Source organism: Lygodium microphyllum, chromosome 8, assembly GCF_053477565.2.
Source record: "Lygodium microphyllum isolate KBCC chromosome 8, Lygodium_microphyllum_v1.1.10, whole genome shotgun sequence".
Taxonomy (NCBI): domain Eukaryota; kingdom Viridiplantae; phylum Streptophyta; class Polypodiopsida; order Schizaeales; family Lygodiaceae; genus Lygodium; species Lygodium microphyllum.
In genome coordinates this window covers 92,157,004-92,179,451 of record NC_141142.1, presented here as the reverse complement: position 1 = coordinate 92,179,451, position 22,448 = coordinate 92,157,004, and positions in this window count along the sequence as shown.

Below are 22,448 nucleotides of genomic sequence, written 5' to 3'. Positions count from 1 at the left end.
GACAATCAAAAGCTGGGGTTCATGATCTTCTTCTTGTTTGGAATAGACTAAGGTGTCGTCAAAGAAGACGAGTACAAAGTCATCAAGATATGGCGTAAAGATATCTTGCATTAACCTATTGAAGGTGGCAGGTGCATTCGTAAGCCCGAATGACATAATTAGGAACTCAAAGTGTCCATATCTTGTGTTGAAGGCTGTCTTTGGGATATCTTCTTCCTTGATCCTTATTTGATAGTAACCATACCTGAGATCAATCTTTGAGAAGATCTTCGCACCTTGAAGACGGTCAAGAAGCTCGTCTATTCTAGGAATAGGATACTTGTTCTTAACGGTTGATTGATTCAATCCTCTGTAATCAATGCACTATCAAAGTGTTCCATCTTTCTTCTTTTGGAACAACACTGGAGCTCCCCATGGTGAACTGCTAGGACAGATGTAGCCTGATCTAACAGTTGCTTGAGTTGCTCCTTCAGCTCAATTGCTATTGGAATGGACATTCTATAAGGCCTCTTTGCAATTGGCGTAGCTTGTGGCACCAGCTTGATCTCATGATCCACTTCTCTTTGAGGCGGGAAAATATCTATCAGCTCTTCAAGAAATATGTCCACGTACTTCCTTAGCCATGAAGGTCCTTCACTAGACTCATGCTTCTGATCTAGCCTATTGAGCTTAATCAAGTAGACAGGTAGTCCCTTTCTAACTTCCTTTATAATCTGAGATGCTTTAGCCAATTGAATTTTTGACTTTCCAGCCTCTCCTTGAGTGGTAACCAATTCCCCTTCAGAGTTTCGAAAGGAAACTTGGCCCTTTCCACAGTGAATGTGGGCGTCATTAGGTTTAAGCCAATCCATTCCGAGCAAACACTCATGGATACCTAGGTTCATGACCCTGAATTTGATCAAAGTCGACTTTCCTCCCAGAAAAAATTCCACCTTATCAGTTTGCCTAGTACAAGTGACCTCACGACCATTTGCTAATTCCACAAGCAAGGTAGGTGCTTCTACTGTGGCTATTCCTAATTTTCTTGCACAAGCTGGTGAGATAAAGGAATGCGTACTGCCACAATCAATCAAGGTTTTAAAATCTTTACCTTGATAGTCTATGGCAAGAAAACTCGACAAGATAGATGGAGATGTATCTTCAAGAGATAAGTAGGTTACAATGAATGTTTAAAGGTTCAAGAGGTACTTCACAGTCAATCAAAGGGGTTTGAGAGAAAATAATGTATGAGGTTTCAAGAGCTTAGACTCTGGAGATGGTAGAGATCCGAGAAGGGTTGAAGGTTTCAATCCAAGTTTTTGAAGATGTTATGTGATATTTCCATGTCAAAAAATATTACAAGACTGACTTCCCGCACACCGCGTGAAACCCGTGCAAAGATTATCTTCAGTGTTGGCAGTTAATCTATAACCACACGCAAGAAATGGAGAACTCCACATTGGCAAACCGGGACCGAGGTTCAAAACCGCATAAACCGCGGGAAAACTCCCTCTTGGGAGTAGGTTAAGTCGATAAAGGTGGAATTATTGTAATTTTTTTTTACTTATCTTCCCCAACCGATGTGTGGCTGAGGGAAGGGGATGTCTAGGTGTGCGAGGTGGTAACCAAGGGGGAGACGTGGGCTGCATGCAGAGCCCACGTGGGGGAGGTCCCCTCTCCCCCCTTGGACTATAAAAACCACCCTTTGTGGAGGGGGGGTTAAGAAAGGGAGAAGGAGGGAGACTGTGGGAGGCTCAAAGCTGCTCTCGTTGACGTGTGAGGAGGAAGATGCCGTTGTGACTGCCATAGGCCACCTAAAGGAGAGGAGGAAGCTGAGAGGTTGTGTGGAGGAAGGAAGAGAGGAGCGACTAGTCGTTGTGCTGCGCCGTGAGGAGGAGAGGGAGCCACCGGCTAAGTATGCCACCGCTTGTGGCTTGACAACCACTGCTAGATCCGCCAAACCAGCCAACACTGCCATCTCTTGATAAGAAAATCTCCCCACTCGACGTCAGTGCCACCCCTCCCTTTTCCACGAAATTATCATCTCCTCCTTTTCCATGTGGTGTACTGCTCCCAAGAAGCTTCTTAGAAGCTTCATTAAAAAGCTTCTAAGGGGCTTCTCTAAGCCTCGCTTCCCATTAGATCCACCACAAGCCCTTCCTAGCCCGGATTTAAAGTCCACTTCTCGCAAGGCCCCCATCAAACCCATCCCTAGGTTCGGCACTTGAAAGAAGAAGAAGCCTATAAGGCCCCTTCCTACCAAATCTCCCACAAGCCCCCTAGGATTGGGATTTGAAGAGAAGAAGAGGAAGTCTATAAGGACCTTCCTACCGAATCTCCCACAAGCCCCCTAAGCTTGGGATTTGAAGAAAAGAAGTGGAAGCCTATAAGGCCCTTTCCCCCCAATCACCCACAAGCCCACCCCGAGGTTTGGGATTTAAAGTTTCCATTCTCGCAAGGTCCTTCTCAAGAATCCTTTCGCAAATCCCCCTCTTTTCCCGAAAGAAATAAGGCCCAAGCTCCAAACCCTAAGGCCTTCCATAAACCAAATTCTGCAAGTCGATACTTCTGTTAAGCATTCGTACTTCAAAGGGGATCTCTGCGTACAAGGGAGACGGTGGGCAAAGATCATAAGACTACGAACCAAGGCAAGTAGTTCAAATCCACGAAGGCAAACCAGAAGCCGAAATCACGATGACCCCTAAAAAGTCACAAGGCGCACGTGCAGGAGGATCATCTCCTAATATTCATGTGGACATTTCATCGAGCCCACAAGTCCAGGTTTTCTTCCTATTTTTGATTTACGTAGAAGTATTGCAGTTATGCATGGTTATTTCATGGAATTATGATGCACTTATGCTTGTCAAATCCACCTAGCTAAATGCAATTGAAATAAATTGGCTAGTTGAAATTTACTTAAAGTATTTTACGATACAAAGTTGGCCATTTGTACTTTCAATGGAATGAATGAAAAATAACATAAGGTGTCTATGCATTTTTAGCAAGTTGCCTTTGTGCATTGCAAAGTAATGAGTCTAGAACAACTAATGACTACCATTACAAGGCCAAAATTATTGTAGTACACCTTTGATTATTCATGGAAAGATTAAATTGCATGTCACATTTTTAGACAAATATTCTTCATAATGATTCATTAAGGAAGTCGTTATCAACCGTAGGAAATTGCAAAGCATGAAAAAGATTCTAAGGGATGCATGAAATAGATTAACTCTATCTTCAAATTGGCATGAATCTCATTTAACGACATAGTTGCTAGGAAAGGTTGCATAATGCACATTCATCGTAAGAAGAATTTCATTCATCAAGAGATGTAGTTAGGGAAAGGCTGCATGGTTCATTTAAGCATAAAATTTTAAAAGCTTAGTGGCATGATTCGTGAATGCAAGTCCTAGTAGGATCAATGGAAATTATGATGTAATTTAACATGTGCTTTGGTCTTAACAAGAAAAGTTAGGGATTGTGAATCTAGTCGTATGTAGAGGCAATGAATCATGTGCTTACGAGAATTGTATCATAATGCAACTATTTTTTCCCCTTTTAGATCAAGATAACATCTTTAGGAATGGTCCGTCCTTGTCGTAAGACAAGTAAACTGGATTACCCAAAACACCTAAACCGCAAAGGATTCGCATAGGATGGTTAAATCGATACAATATACTCCAAGTGCTAACTAGGGTTTAGCACGTTGAGGACTTGACCTAATTTTGCACTTGTTATCAAGTCGAAACCCTCATACCTAAAAATCATTCCCACATTCACGGAATGTAGGGACAATTGGACGCACTTGCAAGAAATGATCTAGGGTTTCTACCCTAAGGATCACTCATTCAAAAGGTGAAACTCGGACTAAGTTGGAACCCCTAGGACCGTCGGCCTAGTGCAATTGGGAATGGATTGGATAAGAAGACACCCTAAACCCTGCTTTTTATCTAATCATGATTTTGTGACCAAAAAAAGCCGTTCGATGGGTGAAATTATCCCATGGAATAGATGCGACACTTGTGCAACAAGTTGCAACGTCGCATGATCTTGTGGTTTGATCACAAGAGAGTTGCCAATTCCTTGGAATGAGATTGACAGATTCTTGTACAAGTTTAACTTGCAAGAGGATGAGTAGCCATCTGGTTATATCACCTTTCTTGGGAAAATTTGCCAAGATAAGGGAATTAGGTATTTGCTTGGAAGCAAAGGACCAATCAATAATTTGGAGCGACATGGTCGCCATGATTTACTGTTGATAAAACCTAAGGTATTGGTTAAGTTGGGTTAATAGGGTATGGCCTTAACCCAAGGACAAAAGGGAGAAAAGAGAAACCCTTGGGGATCTTGCCAAGTCCCAATTGATCCCGGATCGAATGTTGGATGCATTCAGAGAGAAGGATTCACTTCTTAGTAGTTGGCCAAATAAATGACTACCACTAATGCTTCAGGTTGAAGGCCTGAAGGGAGAGGTAGCCTCAGTTATCCCCGACTGTCTACCTGACCCTAACCAAGGGGGTTGTTAGCCGCGTCGGGAACGTGGACAGAACCCGCCACATGAGGTCTCTCCGTTGAGCACTACTTGGTGCAGGAGGACGCTTGGGTGCCAGGGGGGGCTCTAGCCGTAAATCCCTCGCCTTCCTCCGGGCCTTGCACAAGTGGCCAATGTGACTCGGGATTGGATCTCGAGGCCCACATACTAGTCTACAGGTGGAATCTTGGATTAGTGATCCCTGTGGATTACAGGATAGCCTTCAAGCAGATTATGGATAAGCTTGCAGGCTGGACTTTATGAATGTATTCCAAAGATAAATATGAAAACCTGTTGAAAAGAAACTTGTTTGACACTGTTTTCTATGTCAAGTGCTAAGATTACATGAAGGAACTGGTGTCTATCATGCTAATTAAGGAAGCTTCTTGATGCATGTCTAACTAAATGTGGTAGGTAATTAGACAACTAAAGAAACCTTGAGGAAAGTGCACTAGATGTGGCCATGGGTCCGTCCTATGGATGGGTGGTCCCGGTTGGCCGAGAACTTTTCTCAATCATAATGGATAGTAAGGAGATCTTCTCAAAGGAAATGAATAGCAAAGGTGCTTGCATCCCTCTTGTTTTCCATTCTCCTTGAACCAAGTGCAGCGTGAATCCACTCTGGCCTTGGCGTTTCTATGTAAAGTAGTTCACTTGGGGTTCGACGCTAGTTGCTGTTTAGGAAATGACCATTAGGGAAAACCCTGATTCAGGTTGGTCCTAAGTGGGAATGGCCAGAATACTTCTGCTACGTGGCAGATGCGGAAAGTCCTAGATTGCAAACCTCGTAACATTCCATGGGAGTGCCGGGGTGAGCTTTCTAAACCTCATTTTCGATGGACTGCTAAGACGTGTCCTGAAGGGAACAGGTGGGCACGTTACAATTGGTATCAAAGCGAACCAACAAAGGATTTGATTTTTATACAAAATCTTAATAAGAAGAAGTAAAGCAAATGTTGTTGTTAAGAACATTTCCTTACTTTTGATGCTGTCTTGCATAATTATGAAGCATGAAACAGGTTCTTAGTGTTCCGAGTCATGTTTATGACCATGATGCATTCCCCGGATTATCGACAAAGGATTGAGATGATGAACATCCTAGATAGTATTCATAATCCATCGCCTTTGTACGTGGAATAGAGGTAGACGGGTGACTCAGGAATCTACTATATAGCTGCCCACTGGTTTGCGTACCTTCGAACCAACCTAAAGAGGATCAAGTGGTTGGAGGACCTGAAGATTGTGAAGCTATTCATTTTTGTTGAAGCTCACGTAAACACAACTTTACATGTCGAAGGTCGGAGGGTCGAACTGAACTCATACGTATACAAAGAAGTGACCCGCATAATCCCCACCAGACAGGATCAAGGTATTGGGAGGCTATGAGAAGAATGGATACCAAAGGAAAGGATACCCTAATATTTCGACGACTTACCGATTCCTGAAGATCCATGACCCAAAACCATACTATTATCTAGTTCTCGTAGCTAAATGTAACACAACATTATTCTCCCCAAACTAATGTAACTGTTGCTTTATCATCCCAGGAATTATTGTACTCCGAAAGGATTATGGCCATATAAATAAAAGAAGACTTCTTTTTATCAATGTTTGTCTTGTCTATGAGAATTGATAAAAAGTTAAGTAGCTTGGTTTCTTAGCTAAAAGCTAAATTGGGTATGAAGTATAATCATAACAATTAGCGAGTTGTAACGAAAAAAATTCACTATCCAGGCATAACCCCAGTTACAAGTTCCCAGTCCACCCCCTACATCAAGTACAACTGTGATTCAGGAGAAGTTTCTTCTCAAGCAGATCAAACCGCCAGAATTTGACGGGAAAGGTAGAACTGTCCAAGTGGATGCTAAGATTTGGATAGAGTCCATGAAAGATTAGTTTGAAGCGGCCGGTACTGCACCTACCAACCACGCTATGCTTGCAAAGCTGAAGCTTACCGACGAAGCCAAGCTTTGGTGGAAAAAATGGTGCAAAGATCAAGGGATTTCGAAAGGATCCGTTACTTGGGAAAAGTTGAAGAAAGTTGTGCAAGGCAGATACTTACCACCTGCGTATCGCACGCACAAAATGAATGAGTTCAACAAGCTGAAATAGCTGGGTCTCACTCTTGACGCATACTACTCAAAATTTGTCTCACTTCTGAAGTATGCACCATAGATGGACATGACATAGTAGATGTCAAAATTTTGTGCTGGTTTAAACCCACCAGTGAATACCTGTCTTGAATCTATGTGCCCAACAGATCTACACGATGCACTCATTCGAGCTGCCCCCACAATTCAAGAGGTGCAGGCTAGGCCAAGAAGTAACAAAAATTGGTCTTATAATGACCAGAACAGGGGAGCATATAGACCCTAAGCGAAGAGAGTTCAAGGTCAAAACCGGGGACAAAGCAAGGACTAATAATGTCAACAACTTTGTCCCTACCCAAAGCAATGGCCGAAATCTCCATTGTTTCCACTGCAACGAGCCCGATCATTTCAAAAGGCAATGTTCCAAGCTTGGCAGAGGACATCGTCAAGCACCTTTCCAAGGAACTGGCCATGGCCAGGGAGCCGCCACCTGAGGCAGAGGAAGAATTGCCTATGTTGCCAACAGGGAATTGTGCGAAGAAAAAGACCCGACTATGGAAGTAGAGGTTTAAAGGGCTACAATCCATGCCTCCCTTTACAAGAAAGGCCCGAATTGTCAGTTTTTGATGATTCAGACACCATCCAACTATCAAGGTAAAGGTTTCAAAACCTTGATTGATTGTGGAAGTACACATTTCTTTATGTCAACAGCTTGTGCATTAGCCACAGTAGAAGCACATACCTTGCTTGTGGAATTAGCAAATGGTCGTGAGGTCACTTGTACCACGAAAACTGCTAAGGTGGAATTCTTTCTGGGAGGAAAGACGACTTCGGTCAAATTCAGGGTCATGAACCTAGGTATCCATGAGTGTTTACTCGGAATGGATTGGCTTAAACCTAAAGATGTCCACATTCATTGTGGAAAGGGCAAAGTTTCCTTTCGAAACTCTGAAGGGGAATTGGTCACAACTCAAGGTGAGGCTGGAAAGCCGAAAATTCAATTGGCCAAAGCATCTCCGATTATAAAGGGACTACATGTCTACTTGATTAAGCTCAATAAGTTAGATCAAAAGCACGAGTGTAGTGAAGAACCTTCATGGCTAAAGGTGTACGTAGACGTATTTATTGATGAGCTGACAGAAATCCCACCTCAAACAGAATGTAATATTTCTGTTAAAAATATTATAAGGCCATGTGAAGTCTCGGGAAAATGACAATGTTGCATTGTGGTTTGGGACGGGTTAGTCTTTACTAATACACTCTTCACTGTGCCCAAACGAGGCATGGCTTAACGAAACCACATATTTTCCATGAGAACCTCCTCTTGGGAGGAGGATAAGGGATTAATATTGTATTTAATGTAATTTTTTTTTCCTGTTTCCCCCAGCCGAAGCGTGGCTGAGGGAAGAGGATGGTTCTAATTGGAGAATGTAGAGGTGGAGGGGAGGGACTGCATGCTGAATCCACATGGGAGAGGGAGGCCCTACCCCCCTCTTCCCATAAATACCTCCTCCTCTAAAGATCAAGGGGGTGGAGAGGGAGAGAAAGAAAATACGTGAATGTTCAGAGGGAAGGAGGATTCTGTACGTGAGAAGGAGAGAGAGCCGCCAATCGCCCTGAGAAGGGTGAAAGGAAAGAGAGGGAACTGTTCATGTTCGGCTGCACGGTGGTGGAAGTGGACTCCTTGTCGTTATCGGAGTGGGGGGGAAGTCCGTCGAGTGTTGGCTCATGTTCGGCTGCGCGGTGGTGGTCGCCACCAGATCATGTTCGTGCTGCGTCGTGCAGCTCGATTAGTCATTAGCCGCCATCCATCCTTACACGCCGCCAATTTCTAACGCCGTCCCTCCTCTTTCTTTTGGAGTTTTCTTACTCCACATCGATTTGATTACCCCAGAAGCTTCCTGGAAGCTTCTTGGGGAAGCTTCTAAGGGGGGCTCTTCTAAGCTTCCCTTCCCGTGGAGGCCTTAAGCTTTCCTTCCCGTGGAGGCTTTAAGCTTCCCTTCCCGTGGAGGCTTTAAGCTTCCCTTCTCGTGGAGGCCTTAAGCTTCACTTCCCCTGGAGGCTTTAAGCTTCCCTTCCCATGGCCGCTTAGGCTTTAAGCTTCCCTTCCCGTGGAGCCACTAATTCCCCACCACGTGCTTAAGCCACCTTAGGCCCACTCCCCTTGGCCTCATAAACCCTTTTCCCTTCCCCGTGCCTAAATTTGTAAAGTCCCTTCTTGTGTTTCTTTGAAACCATGTTACACCCCCTTATATTCAAAATTTTTTTTTTAACACTTCCCCCCCTAAGCCCCTTACCCCTGTGTTCCCTTTTCCTTACATACCCTTTTCCCTCCCCCGTACTATAAGCCTTCACCCTTCACCTTTCCCTTTCACCCCGATTTTAATCCCTAAAGCCTTTACTACTCCGTGTCCTAAAACCTCTCTAAAACTCCCCCTCTAGGGCCAATAAATTCATAAATGTAAAAGAACTAGGGTTTTTCCCTGAGGTTCTTAAAAAAAAGACCCTAGGTCTGACAAACGTCAGCTTAAAGAAACTAAAACAGGTTGTTTCATCGTATATCACGATGCAGGACTTGCGCAGCAAGTACGAAGTCATATAGTCTTGTGATTGATTCACAAGAAGAAAGGTTAAATACCCTCAACAAGGATGGCGGATCCTTACGCAAGTTATCTTGAAAAAGGATGTATTCTTTGATATCCTTCTAAATAAGGAAAATTAAAAACCAAAAACTAAAGTATCCAACGAACTTTAGGGTTGACCAAGTTGGGTTAATAGGGTACGCCCTAACCTAGAATATAAGGGATCTTGCCAAGTTGCAAGACACCCTAGAACGAGTGCTGATGCATTCGAAAGGAAAGAATCATTCCTTAGCAGTTTGCCAACAACAAGATCGATTAATGAAAGTGTTTGTGCTTCCTAGAGAATTTAGAGCAATGTTTGATTTATGAATTACAAATTAAATGAATATCTATACTTCAGGTTGAAGGCCTGAAGGGAGAGGCAGCTTCAGCTACCCCCGACTGCCTTCTTGACCCTAACCAAGGGGGTTGTTGACCGCACTGGGAACGTGGACCGAACCCGCCGCGAGAGGTCTCTCCGTTGAGCCCTACTTAGAGCAGGAGGACGCTTGGGTGCCAAGGGGGGCTCTGGCCATAAATCCCTCACCTTCCAGGTCTTGCACAAGAGGCTAACGTGACTCCGGATGGGATCTCGAGGCCCGCATACTAGTTTACAGGCGGAAGCTTGGAACAGTGATCCTTGTGGATTACTGGATAGCCTTCGGGCGGATTATGGCACTACAAGGGACTGGGGCAATAGCGACGCCGATTAGCGACGGCGTTTATCGGCGTCGCTATTGGCATCGCTATTGGCGTCGCTATATGCGTCGCTATACGCAAATAGCGACGCCAATAGCGACGCCGCAGGGAAAAAAAGCGCGGCCGAAACCAGAGCGTTGTTTTCATTTTGTTTTCTTCGCCTTTTGAGAGCGAGAGCGAGGGAGAGAGCGAGGGAGAGAGCCAAGGCTTTGTGAGAGAAGAGGAGGAAGAGACTTGCCGCCGCCGCCGCCACCGCCGCCGCCACCGTCGTTGTTCGCGAAGGAGAGGAGGAGCCCTCGTTGCAAAGAGAAGCCGCCCACGCTCGCCATATCTCATTGGTGAGTCTCCCTCTCTCTTTCTTTTACTTGTTGAAGGTTTAAATCGTTCTCTTTTGTTTATTTAGGAGAGGAAAAGAAAGAGAAGGAGAGGGAGAGGGAGAGAGAGGGAGAGAAAGAGAGGGAGAGGGAGAGAAAGAGAGTGAGAGTGCATTCTCTCTCTCTCTCTCTCCCTTTTGCTTGTTTAATGTTTAAATTACTTTCTTCTTTGCTTGTTTAGGAGAGGAAATGAGAGAGTAAGAGAGAAAGAGAGGGAGAGGGAGAGGGAAAGGGAAAGAAAGAGAAAGAAAGAGAAAGAGAAATAGAGGGAGAGGGAGAGGGAGGGGGAGGAAATAGGAGAGGGAGAGAAAGAGAAAGAGAGGGAGAAGGAGGGAGAGTGCATTCTCTCTCTCCCTCCCTCTCCCTTTTGCTTGTTTAATGTTTGAATCACTTTATTTTTTTCTTGTTTAGGAGAGGAAATGAGAGAGAAAGAGAGTGAGAGGGAGAGGAAGGGGAAGGAAATGAGAGAGGGATAGAAAGAGAAAGAGAGGGAGAGTGCATTGTATCTCTCCCTCTCCCTTTTGCTTGGAGGATGTTTAAATCACTTTATTTTTTGCTTGTTTAGGAAATGAGAGAGAAAGAGAGATAGAGAGGGAGAGGGAGAAAAAGAGAAAGAGAGGGAGATGGAGAGGGAGAGGGAGAGGGAGAGGGAGGGGGAGGGGAAGGAAATGAGAGAGGGAGAGAAAGAGGGAGGGGGAGGGAGAGGGAGCGAGGGAGCGAGGGAGAGGGAGAGGGAGAAAGAGGGAGAAAGAGGGAGGGAGAGGGAGAGGGAGGAGGAGTGAGGAAATGAGAGAGGGAGAGAAAGAGAACGAGAGGGTGAGGGAGAGGGTGAGAGAAAGAGAGGAAGAGAGGGAGAGGGAGAGGGAGAGGGAAGGGAATGAAATTTAAGATAATATACGTATCGATAATGGTATGCAATGTGCTTTGCATACGGCCACGTACTTCATCAAAATTAACCCAAAATTATTGTTATAGAAGTGGAGATCCCTTAAATTGAGTATAGGATAATTTCTCTCAGGTCTTATGACTATGAGTAGAATTGATTGAAATAAATTTTATTACTATAGTTGTAAAATTTCATAGATGGCGCGCATTAATTTTAAAATGGATTACTTATACTCAAAGCCGAGATATAACAAAAAATTATCTACCGGGACAAACAAATCGTCGAGCATGATACAAGGCCGAGATATAACATCGGAAAATCTCTCGACTACTATATACAATGCAAGGTTTATGGTCAACTTGCGAGTTGACGTACATCTCCAAAAAGCTATCCATTTAAGCCTCGTTTGCTGTAATGTAGATAAGATGGCAAACGAAGAAGGTCCTATTGTTCAAGATCGCGAGTCGTATCTTAATCAGCGTGTCCCATGTCCTTGCTCTCAATGCAAGTTGGCAATTAGACGAAAACGCCGATTGTCTATAGAACATGTACGACGATTTGGCGAGTTTCAACTTGAGATTATTGATCAGGCGATTGCAGATTTTCAGCAAACGGTATTTTCAAGTTAGCATTTTTCATGCATTGTACTCTCAAGCTAATTGAAAACCATACACAATAAGATTGGGTCTTGTTGGCAAATTTTGTGTCCAGGGGGTGATGTCTCGACCCAAGGGGGAGTGCACCCTTTGCGGCCAATTAGAAGAGTTCGTGGACGTGCGATGGATGGATGGCAGGAGCCAATAGACCACTCGCAAGGCCCATCTATATCGTCAATGCCAGAGGAGACAGACAACCTTCCCGACTTGCCTACAATCTTGGAGCCTGAGATGGAGGCAATGATCGATGCATTGATTCCCATGGATGTTGAGACATCTGACCCGCTTAGAGAGGAAGCATCCATACCATTATATGATGGGTGCCGAGTATCTCGGTTGAAGACATTGCTTGCACTCTTAAGTGTGCAAGCAAAATACGGTTGGAGCGATACGAGTGTGACTGAGTTATTCAGGTACCTTGCATACAGACTTCATTGTTTTTTTTAAAAACAGTATTATTGTAAATATGGATGGATTTTTCAAGGTGTTTTATGATTTTTTCAAGTTATTGAAATATCATATATTGCCACCTGCAAACACCATGCCTGAGTCTCGTGATGATGCACGACATGTTTTACGGAAGCTTGGCATGGACTACAATAACATCCATGCATGTATCAACGACTGCATATTGTTTCGAGATGAATACGAGACTATGGAGACATGTCCAAAGTGTGGTGCTCACAGGTATCGACAGGACTTGCAAGGGCAAACCATCCCTCAAAAAGTCCTCAGACACTTTCCGCTCATCCCCCGCATAAACCACATGTTTCGCACGTCTGCCATGGCAAGCTTGACAACGTGGCATGTGCAGAATAGGTCTACGGATGGAGTGCAACAAATATCAGCAGATTCGCGCACATGGAGCCACATTGACTCTACCTTCCCAGGCTTTGCGCGAGAGCCAAGGAATCTTCGGCTCGGTCTCGCCATGGATGGTGTGAACCCATTCGGTCTGCGCTCGACTTCTTACAGTGTGTGGCCTATAGTGCTTGTCAACTACAACATTCCTCCATGGCTTTCTACGAAGAAAGGACATCTCATCCTTAGCTTGCTCGTCCCGGGCCGCTACAAAGTAAAAAATATGGACGTGTATCTTCGTCCATTAGTCGATGAGCTTAAGATTTTGTGGGAGGAGGGGGTCACGGTGCAAGATATGAGCAGGCACGATGGTCGACGGTCAGCCAACATTCGAGCCATTCTCATGTGGACGATGCATGACTTTCCGGGATTGGGAGAGTGCTCAGGTGAGCAGACCTTTGTTCACGCCGGTAATATCTATATTTTATTTCATTTAATCAAGTATTCACTAGGTCGTGGATCGCCTTGCAGGTCTCGTTACCTCAGGTTATCATGCATGTCCATTGTGTGGGCCACAGTTAGACTCCCGAAGGTCACGAACCATGAAGAAGATGGTATATCAAGGACACGCCACTTTCTTGCCGGAGGATCATGAACTCAGAGAAGGTTTTCTTGGACGACCTCCAGCACGTATGAACGCTGCAAGTTGGTACGAGCTGAAAATGGTAAACCCGGAATCACATCCAAATGGAATGCGACGGTTCTCAGTTTTCTACGAGTTGCCATATTGGACCCACTTACAGGTCAACCACTTGTTGGATCCCATGCATATTTTCAAAAATGTGGGCAGCTTGCTATGGGACCACATCACAGGAAAGAGAGACACTATAGGGTCACGAATGGATTTAAAGGAGGTAGGTAAGATGGAGGCGCTTTGGCCGCAGTCGAGTGCTGAAGGGGGAGTGCAGCTTCCTTGCGCTCCCTGGGTTTTGTCTACCAAAGAAGAGCGCATTGTAAAGCAAGTAATCAAGTCTATCCGCACTCCGACGGGTATGATGCGTTCTCTCAGGTCCGCATTTTCTAAAGATGACCAAATGTCTGGGCTAAAATCCCATGATTGGCATAAGATATGTCAGGTTTGTGAACAGAATGGATTTTAATTAGCGTGGACATTTTGAAATTTGAAAAGTGACCATTATTCTTAATGCTTTCTCATTTGTGGCAGTTTGTCCTACCGATCGCGATCGCGGGATGCCTAACTCCAGAAATTCGCGGGGCCATTTACAAGCTGTCGACTTTGGTGCAATGGATCTCACAGAAAGAGATTAAGACGTCCTCTATTGAATCCGCAAGGCGGGGAGCAGTTGAGACGGTCTGTCTCTTTGAGAAATACCTGCCCACTAGCATGCTCACGATACAAGTTCACCTTCTTGTGCATCTTGTGGACGAAGTGGAGATTGCCGGACCTGTCCATACGCGATGGATGTTCTTCCTGGAGCGCTCTATTCCAGAAAAAGAAAGATGGGACACTTCGACTATGTATTGACTACCGTGGGTTGAATCAATCAACAGTCAAGAACAAGTACCCTATTCCTAGAATAGATGAGCTCCTTGATCGCCTTCAAGGTGCAAAGATCTTCTCCAAAATTGATCTCAGATCAGGCTACTATCAAATCAGGATCAAGGATGAGGATATTCCAAAAACGGCCTTCAATACAAGATATGGGCACTTTGAATTCTTGGTTATGTCATTCGGACTTACAAATGCACCTGCCACTTTCAATAGGTTAATGCAGGATATTTTTAGGCCATATCTTGATGATTTCGTACTTGTCTTCTTCGACGACATTTTAGTCTATTCTAAACAGGAAGAAGATCATGAACCTCAACTACGGATTGTTTTGGAGACAATGAGGTCTCATAAGCTGTATGCAAAAATGAAGAAGTGTGCATTCTTCAAACGTCAGATTGAATATCTAGGATTCATAGTATCATCAGAAGGAATATCAATAGATCCAGCCAAAGTCAGAGATGTGCTTGAATGGCCAATACCAGTATCTGTCAAAGAGATACGTAGCTTTCTTGGCTTGACAGGATGGTATAGGGTCTTTATAAAAAACTATGCTTTGATTGCAGCACCTCTTACCGACTTACTAAAGAAGCAGACTTCTATTACATGGTCAACTCCCGAGCAAAATAGCTTCGATAAATTGAAGCAATGTTTGGTATCAACACCTATTCTGAGACTTCCTGATCTCAATAAGGAGTTCGAGGTAGTAACTGATGCTAGCATTCTTGCATTGGGGTGTGTTCTTATGCAGGAAGGTCATCCAGTAGCATATTCTTCAAGGAAATTGAAGAGTCACGAAAAGAATTATGCCACTCATGATCTGGAGTTATTAGCTGTCATCCATGCTCTAAAGCTTTGGAGACACTACCTGTTGGGAAATAAGTTCACTCTAGTAACCGATCATAAGAGTCTCAAATGGATTTTTACCCAGAACGAGCTCAACATGAGGCAACGTCGATGGATTGAAGTATTGGAGGAATATGATTTTGAAATCAAGTATCGACCAGGGAAAGAGAATGTAGTTGCCGATGCACTCAGTCGCAAGGCATTCCTAAACTCCTTAATCTTGCAGGATCCATCAACGGCCAGATCTCTGGCTACAAAGGTATCTATGCCAAGCAACCCAGTACTCGAATTAGCTAGAGAGGAAGCATGCCATGACTTAGCCTACCAAGCAATGATAAAAGAAATATCTACCAAGGATCAGAATCCGAAGTTGCAAGCAAAGTATCATGAATTTTCTATTGACAATGGACTTATTTACTATAGAACAAGGCTATGTATACCAGCAAGCCAGTCACTTAAGCAGAAGATATTGTGGGAAGCTCATGATTCCCCTTTCGCCGGACATCCTGGCTATGCAAAAACTCTTAATGCAGTCAGGAAGAGCTATTATTGGGAGAGGCTCAAAGGTGACGTCCTCAAATATGTCACCGAATGTTTGTCTTGCCAACGTATCAAGGCTGAACATGTCATGATGCCAGGAAAATTGCAACCACTTGACATTCCCCAAATGAAATGGGAATTCATCAGTATGGATTTTGTGGTGGGCTTACCCCAAGTCCAAGGAGGATACAACTCCATTATGGTTGTAGTTGACATGCTTACTAAGGTTGCACACCTGATTCCAGTAAAGACAAACTATAAAGCCTCCGATATCGCAAGAGTGTTTATCAAAGAAATATTCAAGCTACATGGTTTACCTAGAAGGATCATTAGCGATAGAGATTCTCTTTTCACTTCTCACTTCTGGAAAGCTATCTTTGAAGCTATTGGGACTCAACTCTGTTTTAGCACTCCCTACCATCCCCAAACAGATGGACAAACAGAGCGAGTAAATCAAATCATTGAGGATATTCTTAGGGCTTACTGCTGTCGAGAGCCAAAGAGATGGATTCAATATTTGCCGTTAGTAGAAATTGCTTACAATGCTTCTTATCAACAGAGCATTCAAATGACTCCTTTTCAGGCATTGTATGGTCATGATTGTCGAAGTCCCCTAAATTTTTCTGATCCTACCCTGAGAGTGGAAGCTTCAAGACAAATGTTGGAGGACATGGATGACCAAATAAGGTCAATAAGACAAGACATATAAGCAGCCAAAGATAGACAAAAGGCATATGCAGATTTGAAGCGCCAAGAGCGGATCTTCGAAGAAGGAGACATGGTCTTCATTCGAGTACGGCCGAAAAAGAGTTCTTTATCTCTAGGTAAATGCAAGAAGCTAAGTCCAAGGTACTGTGGACCGTATAAAATCCTCAAATGCCTAGGACCCAATGCTTATAAATTACAACTTCCTGATAACCTAAAAGTTCACAATGTATTCCATATTAGTCTCTTAAAAAAGTATGTACCCAACCCAAATCATGTACTTGATGACCAACAAATTGTAATGCCTAGTCAAGGAATCCTTGAACTAAGGCTGGAAAAGATTTTAGATGTCAGGGAGAGACAGTTGAGATCTAGAACCTTGAGAGAATGCCTCGTCCAGTGGAAAGATTATCCCGAAGAGGATGCTACCTGGATTGATGAAAGCTCTCTCAATCTTCAATATCCCCAGTTTATCTCGAGATGAGGACATCTCGATTCTTCTAAGGGGGAGAGAATGTAATATTTCCGCGTATCCGTACCGTAAATATTAACCTTCCGCACACCGTGTAAACCTTGTGCAAAGGGTATCTCTTGCATTGAAATTATTGACAGTGTAATGTGTGACCAGCGCGCGTGAAATGGGATCCTCCGCTTTGGTAAATCAAGACCGGGAGATCAAAACCGCAAGACCCGCAAAAACACCCTCTTGGGAGGGACAATTTAATTAAATTAAGGCAAATTTTTTTACTATTACCCCTTCCCCTAGCCGATGCATGGCTGGAGGAGAGGGAGTGTGGAGGGGGGATGGCCAAGTGAGGGATTGCATGAGGAAGTTCTCCACGTGGGTGGAGACCCTCTTCCCCACCCCCATTTCTATATAAACACCCCCCATCAAGGGGGTGTGCTAGAGAGGGAGAGGGAGGGAAGGCTGGAGGAGAGAGGGAGAGAGGAAGGTTCGTGCTGGTCGTGAGGAGGATCGCCAGTCCGCCGACGCTGCCGCCCAGACTGCCGTAGCTGCCGCCCCCAGTCTGCGTTGTCCGCCACAGCCGCCAGACAGCCTCCACCCGCCCGCCACGCTGTTCACGACCCCTCCACGTAGCTGCTGAAGTCAGAAGCTTCTTAGAAGCTTCCAGCTTCTAAGAGGGGCCTCCTTAAAGGGCCTTCCCACCATTTTTCCAAAGGCCCTTCCCAAAGGTCCTTTCCCACGACATCTTCCCAAAGATCCATTAATACCCCCTTCCCAGGACTTTGAAGGGGAAGGTGAAGCCGTAAGAACCCCACTACACCGTCGGGAAAGGCTTCCCGCAATAAGTCTTTAAAGCCCCTTTACCGCAAGCGACATTCCGTAAAGAAATCTTCCGCCTACGAGGAAAGGCAAAAGCCGGAAGGTTGCATGTCAAGGCAAAACAATCCGTAGACGACGAAAGCGAATTCAGAAACCGAATCTACGTCTACGATGGCCCCAAAAAGATCGCAAGGTGCGACCGCGGAAGGCTCATCTCCGAATGTACAAGTGGACATCTCCCCGACTCCTCAAGTCCAGGTTTCTTCGAGTTAATTCCGCATAAGGAAATGATTAGGCGCGCTTAGCTCATAAAGGAAATTGCACATTTTTTACGTTTAATTTTAATGCATACGGAAATCGGAAAGAAATACATGTGTTAAGGCATCTCTTGAACATTAGGTAAGATTGATATATGTCGTGAATTTGAGCGAGTAGAAGGCTAGTTGCATGTAGTTTTTGGTACATCATCAAGGTAATGAGTCTAAACTTAGGCAAAGAGATGGAATTTATAAGTACATTATCTTCCGTCCTAGACGTGGTAGGAATAAGTGTGTGCTGCACATTAGGCAACATACTTCTCGCAATGACTTCATAGGAAAAGGGTTAACACCATAAGGTATTTTCCGGAAAGAATAGAGTACTAAAGTGAACGTATGGACTTGCAAATAGCTTGTAAGATGGAATAAATTAACACTAGCTTGTATAAACTTCATTATCTACTTCGTAGCTAGGAGAACGTTGTGTATTGCGTAGTCGTCATGCCATCGTTAAGAGCTGCATTTAGGAGTCAAAGCATAGTATTCGAAAGTATGGACTACAAGTAGTAGGCATGATTAATTGGTAAATCCTAGTAGGACCTAGGAAAGTTAGCGTACAGATTGGCAAGCATTTTACCTTACTAAGGAAAGATAATGTTATCATGAACCATGTGATACGTAGAGGCAATCAATCGCATGTTTACGCGTTTTGGTGGTATTGTATCTATTGCTCTCCGTTAGATTTAGTTATTACCCTTAGAAGGATCATCCTCGTCGCAAGATAGTGACTAAGTAACCTAATCATGGGTATGGCTCCGTCGGAATGAAAGGTATTCCAAGTGCTAACTAGAACTTAGTGCAATAATAATTCGACCTAGCTTTAGACAAAAACCATGAATCTAAAGATCCTACACACGTTCACAAAATGTCGAAGCAATTGGATGTTCATGTATGAAATGATCTAAGGTTATCCTAAGAATCATGACGAAACTCCGACGGAGTTGCATATTTCTAGAACCATGGGCCAACCTAATTAGGAATGATTTGGAGGATGTCTAATCATCATGTTACTCACTTTTGGAATAATTTGCCAGGGAAAAGGAAAGTTAAGTATTTGCCTTGAAGCAAATGACCAGACTATAAACCAAAGCGGCATGGTCGCTGGAACCTACCACAACTAAACACTAAAGTATGGGTAGGGTATGACCCTAACCCAAGAATGATAGGAATCTTGCCAAGTTGCAATTGATTCCGGAACGAATGCGGATTGCATTCGGAGGAAAGGAAGTCACTCCTTGACAGTTTGCCAGCCACAACGACCATTGGAATTTGTTTGTGCTTGTAACCGTTAGAAAAGCACTGTTTGCATTGTTTGCTCAATGAACTAAAGGAGGAAAACATATCTAAATACTTCAGGTTGAAGCCTGAAGGGAGAGGCAGCTTCAGTTACCCCCGACTGCCTGCCTAACCCTATCCAAGGGGGTTGTGAACCGCGCCGGGAACGTGGACCGAACCCGCCGTGAGAGGTCTCTCCGTTGAGTTCTACTTGGAGCAGGAGGACGCTTGGGTGCCAGGGGGGGCTCTGGTTGTAAATCCCTCGCCTTCCCGGCCCTGCACAAGAGACTAACGTGACTCGAGATTGGATCTCGAGGCCCGCATACTAGTCTACGGGCGGAAACTTGGATTAGTGATCCCTGGTGGATTACTGGATAGCCTTCGGGCGGATTATGAATATGCCTACGGGCGGAACTCCTTGTATTTCAAAGATAAAATGATAAAATGATAATAAAGAAGTTGTTTGGCATTGTTTTCTTTATGTCCTGTGATAAGATTACGTGAAGGAACCGGTGCATAACAGGGTTAATTCAAAGAAGCTGTTTGTATATGTCAAACTAATGTGGTAGGTAATTACATAACTAAACCAAACCGAGGAAAGTGCGGAGGATGGACCATGGGTCCGTCCTATGGATGGGTGGTCCCGGTTAGCCGGGAACTTTTCTCAAAGTCTTCGACGAACAGAAGGATGATCAACATCACCGAAACAAGTAGAGAGAACGATGACTTGGAATTATCGATTACCCGATTCACGCTGTTTTAGGGGAACGGAATGGGACTATGCCTTTTGGCAGAGAGGTCGAGCCTTGCATCCCTCTCGTTTCCCATTCTCCTTGAACCAAGTGCAGCATGAATCCGCTTCAGACTTGGCGTTTCTGCGTAAAGTAGTTCGATCAGGTCTGACACTAGTCGCTGTTAGTACAATGACCAAACAATTCCAGTCGATCCTAGTGGGAACGGCCAGGACGCTTCCGTTACGTGGCAGACGCGGAAAGTCCTAGATTGCAAAACCCGTAACATTCCGTGGGAGTGCCAGGCGGAGCTTTCTAGACATCCTTCCCGATGGACTGCTAAGACGTGTCCGGAATGATTCTAGCGGACACGTTACAATTTTATATAAGGTCCCATAAATAGGGGGTAGATAAGGGGTATTTTCATATATTTCTTACACGCAGGTGACGTCTCCTTATTTCTACTAGTGAATCCCCCGTGAAAAGGGCTAGGGTTTAAGGCCCCCAAAGTGACGTGATTGTGTGAGAGTTGTCTTTTTTTTTTTAAAGAAGCAAAATAGTGTATAAGTAAATGATGAGGACTTCATTGGAGCTCCCTCTCATTCCTCTTCGGTCGTGGTTGAGGTCGTGGCGGCAATGAATTTTCTAAGCATGCTCTACTCATCATATAGGCTTTCATTTCAAACCTTGCTACGAGAGGTATTGATGTAAGGAAAGGCTAGATGTAATTGGTTGACTAGCTAGCATTCATGTCTTCTAGTAGTTCAAAGAAATATGTTGGTAATAGTATAGCATAAAGGAGCAATCTTACCATGGTATACCTATCGATTCTTACATTCACATCAAAGAATAATGGGTGGAGACCGTCCTCTTCTACCACCTTCTTTTGGTTCAATAGTTGAATAAGAAATCTTAAATAATTGCACATTGTAATGAAAGTGGGTTTGTACATGAATAGTATAGCATAAAGGAGCAATCTTACCATGGTATACCTATCGATTCTTACATTCACATCAAAGAATAATGGGTGGAGACCGTCCTCTTCTACCACCTTCTTTTGGTTCAATAGTTGAATAAGAAATCTTAAATAATTGCACATTGTAATGAAGGTGGGTTTGGACATGAAGAAACATCCTCTAAAAATCACTTGATAGAAGTAATCAAGTCATTCTCTTGGAAATTGATGCTATCTTTTGGCCTTTTTTCATGACATTGAATATCAAGGGTAAATTGTGCATGCCATGGTTTGTAGAGTTATAGTCAACTCCATATCTCCTAGGATAAGGTATGTAAGTGGGATTCCCTCGTTCGAAAGATAGTGAGTTGTAAAAAGCCATGCATGCTTTTATAATGTCATCCAAGTTGTTCCTCCTTTAGGTGGAATGAGATTCATAACCCTTTATAGTCTTCACCACCTCAAATACCTTGACATATCAATAATCTACTAATTCTCACTGCCACAATCTAGGATCTGAATGTTTTTGCTCCCAACTATTTCTTCCCTAGTCTTAACAACATGAATTACTTTTTCCATATATGTTAAAGGTAGCACCTTTTTGAGCCCATAGGGGAAGTTAAATGCAAATTACGTAGGCAATTCTTGAGCCTCCTATTGTTCCCAAGTGGTGAGTTCCCTATACTCAATTGATCAAAAGTACTCCCCCTTCTGTGGGAAGTGTATGTCTATAAGAAGTGGCAATGAGCTTTCTTCTACCTTTTTATCATATGTTCTCTTCTTCACTGCATGACTTCCATAATATTTTCTAAAAGGGTGGGTGTCTTTCCATTTTTATGGTAGTTTTTGGTTCTGGGGAGAGCGAGCAGCTACTCATGTTCTTCTTGTTCTCAATCTATTTTAGGTGCAAGGGTCGATGATGGTGGTGCTCCCATTGTTTGGGTGGGTTTTTCAATGATGACTATCCCAATCATTCTCAATTCTTTTACAAAGAGCCCCATTCCCTAAGCCTATGCATATGTTCTTCCTTTGTCATGTTCTACTCCCTTAGAGGAACTCTGCATCCATATTCTTTTCTTCCCACTAACCCACCTTCTTCTTTGCCATCTCTAGGCCTTGATTTTGCCACTTTAGCAAGGATTTTCAGCATCATTTGCTCTTCTTGCCAAATTTAGGCTATGATATTTAAAGTTGGACATAGATATGTGTGGATTTTTATGTCTCGTTCTTGCAACTATTCATATCCCTTTTCCTTATCATTATTTTCCTTTACGGTAGCCAAATCTCTTTTTAGACTGAGAATTTCTCTTGTTTTTTGTTATTGATAGCTACATGGGCCTTATTTTCCTTCTTTAAGGAGACTGCTAAGGCCCCGATCTCCTCTCCTTATCTAGCTCATTCCTTTGCTCTTCTAGCTCTTTGAATAGCTCTTTCGAGCCTCGTGTTGGAGTTCTTGGGGGTGTACCTTATAGAATATGTAAGATACCACATGGCGTAACGTGCTCGTTTGTCCACTTGCGGGACACGTCTTAGTAGCCCATCAGGAGGAGGGTCTAGAAGGCTCCGCCTAGCACTCGTAGGGAATGA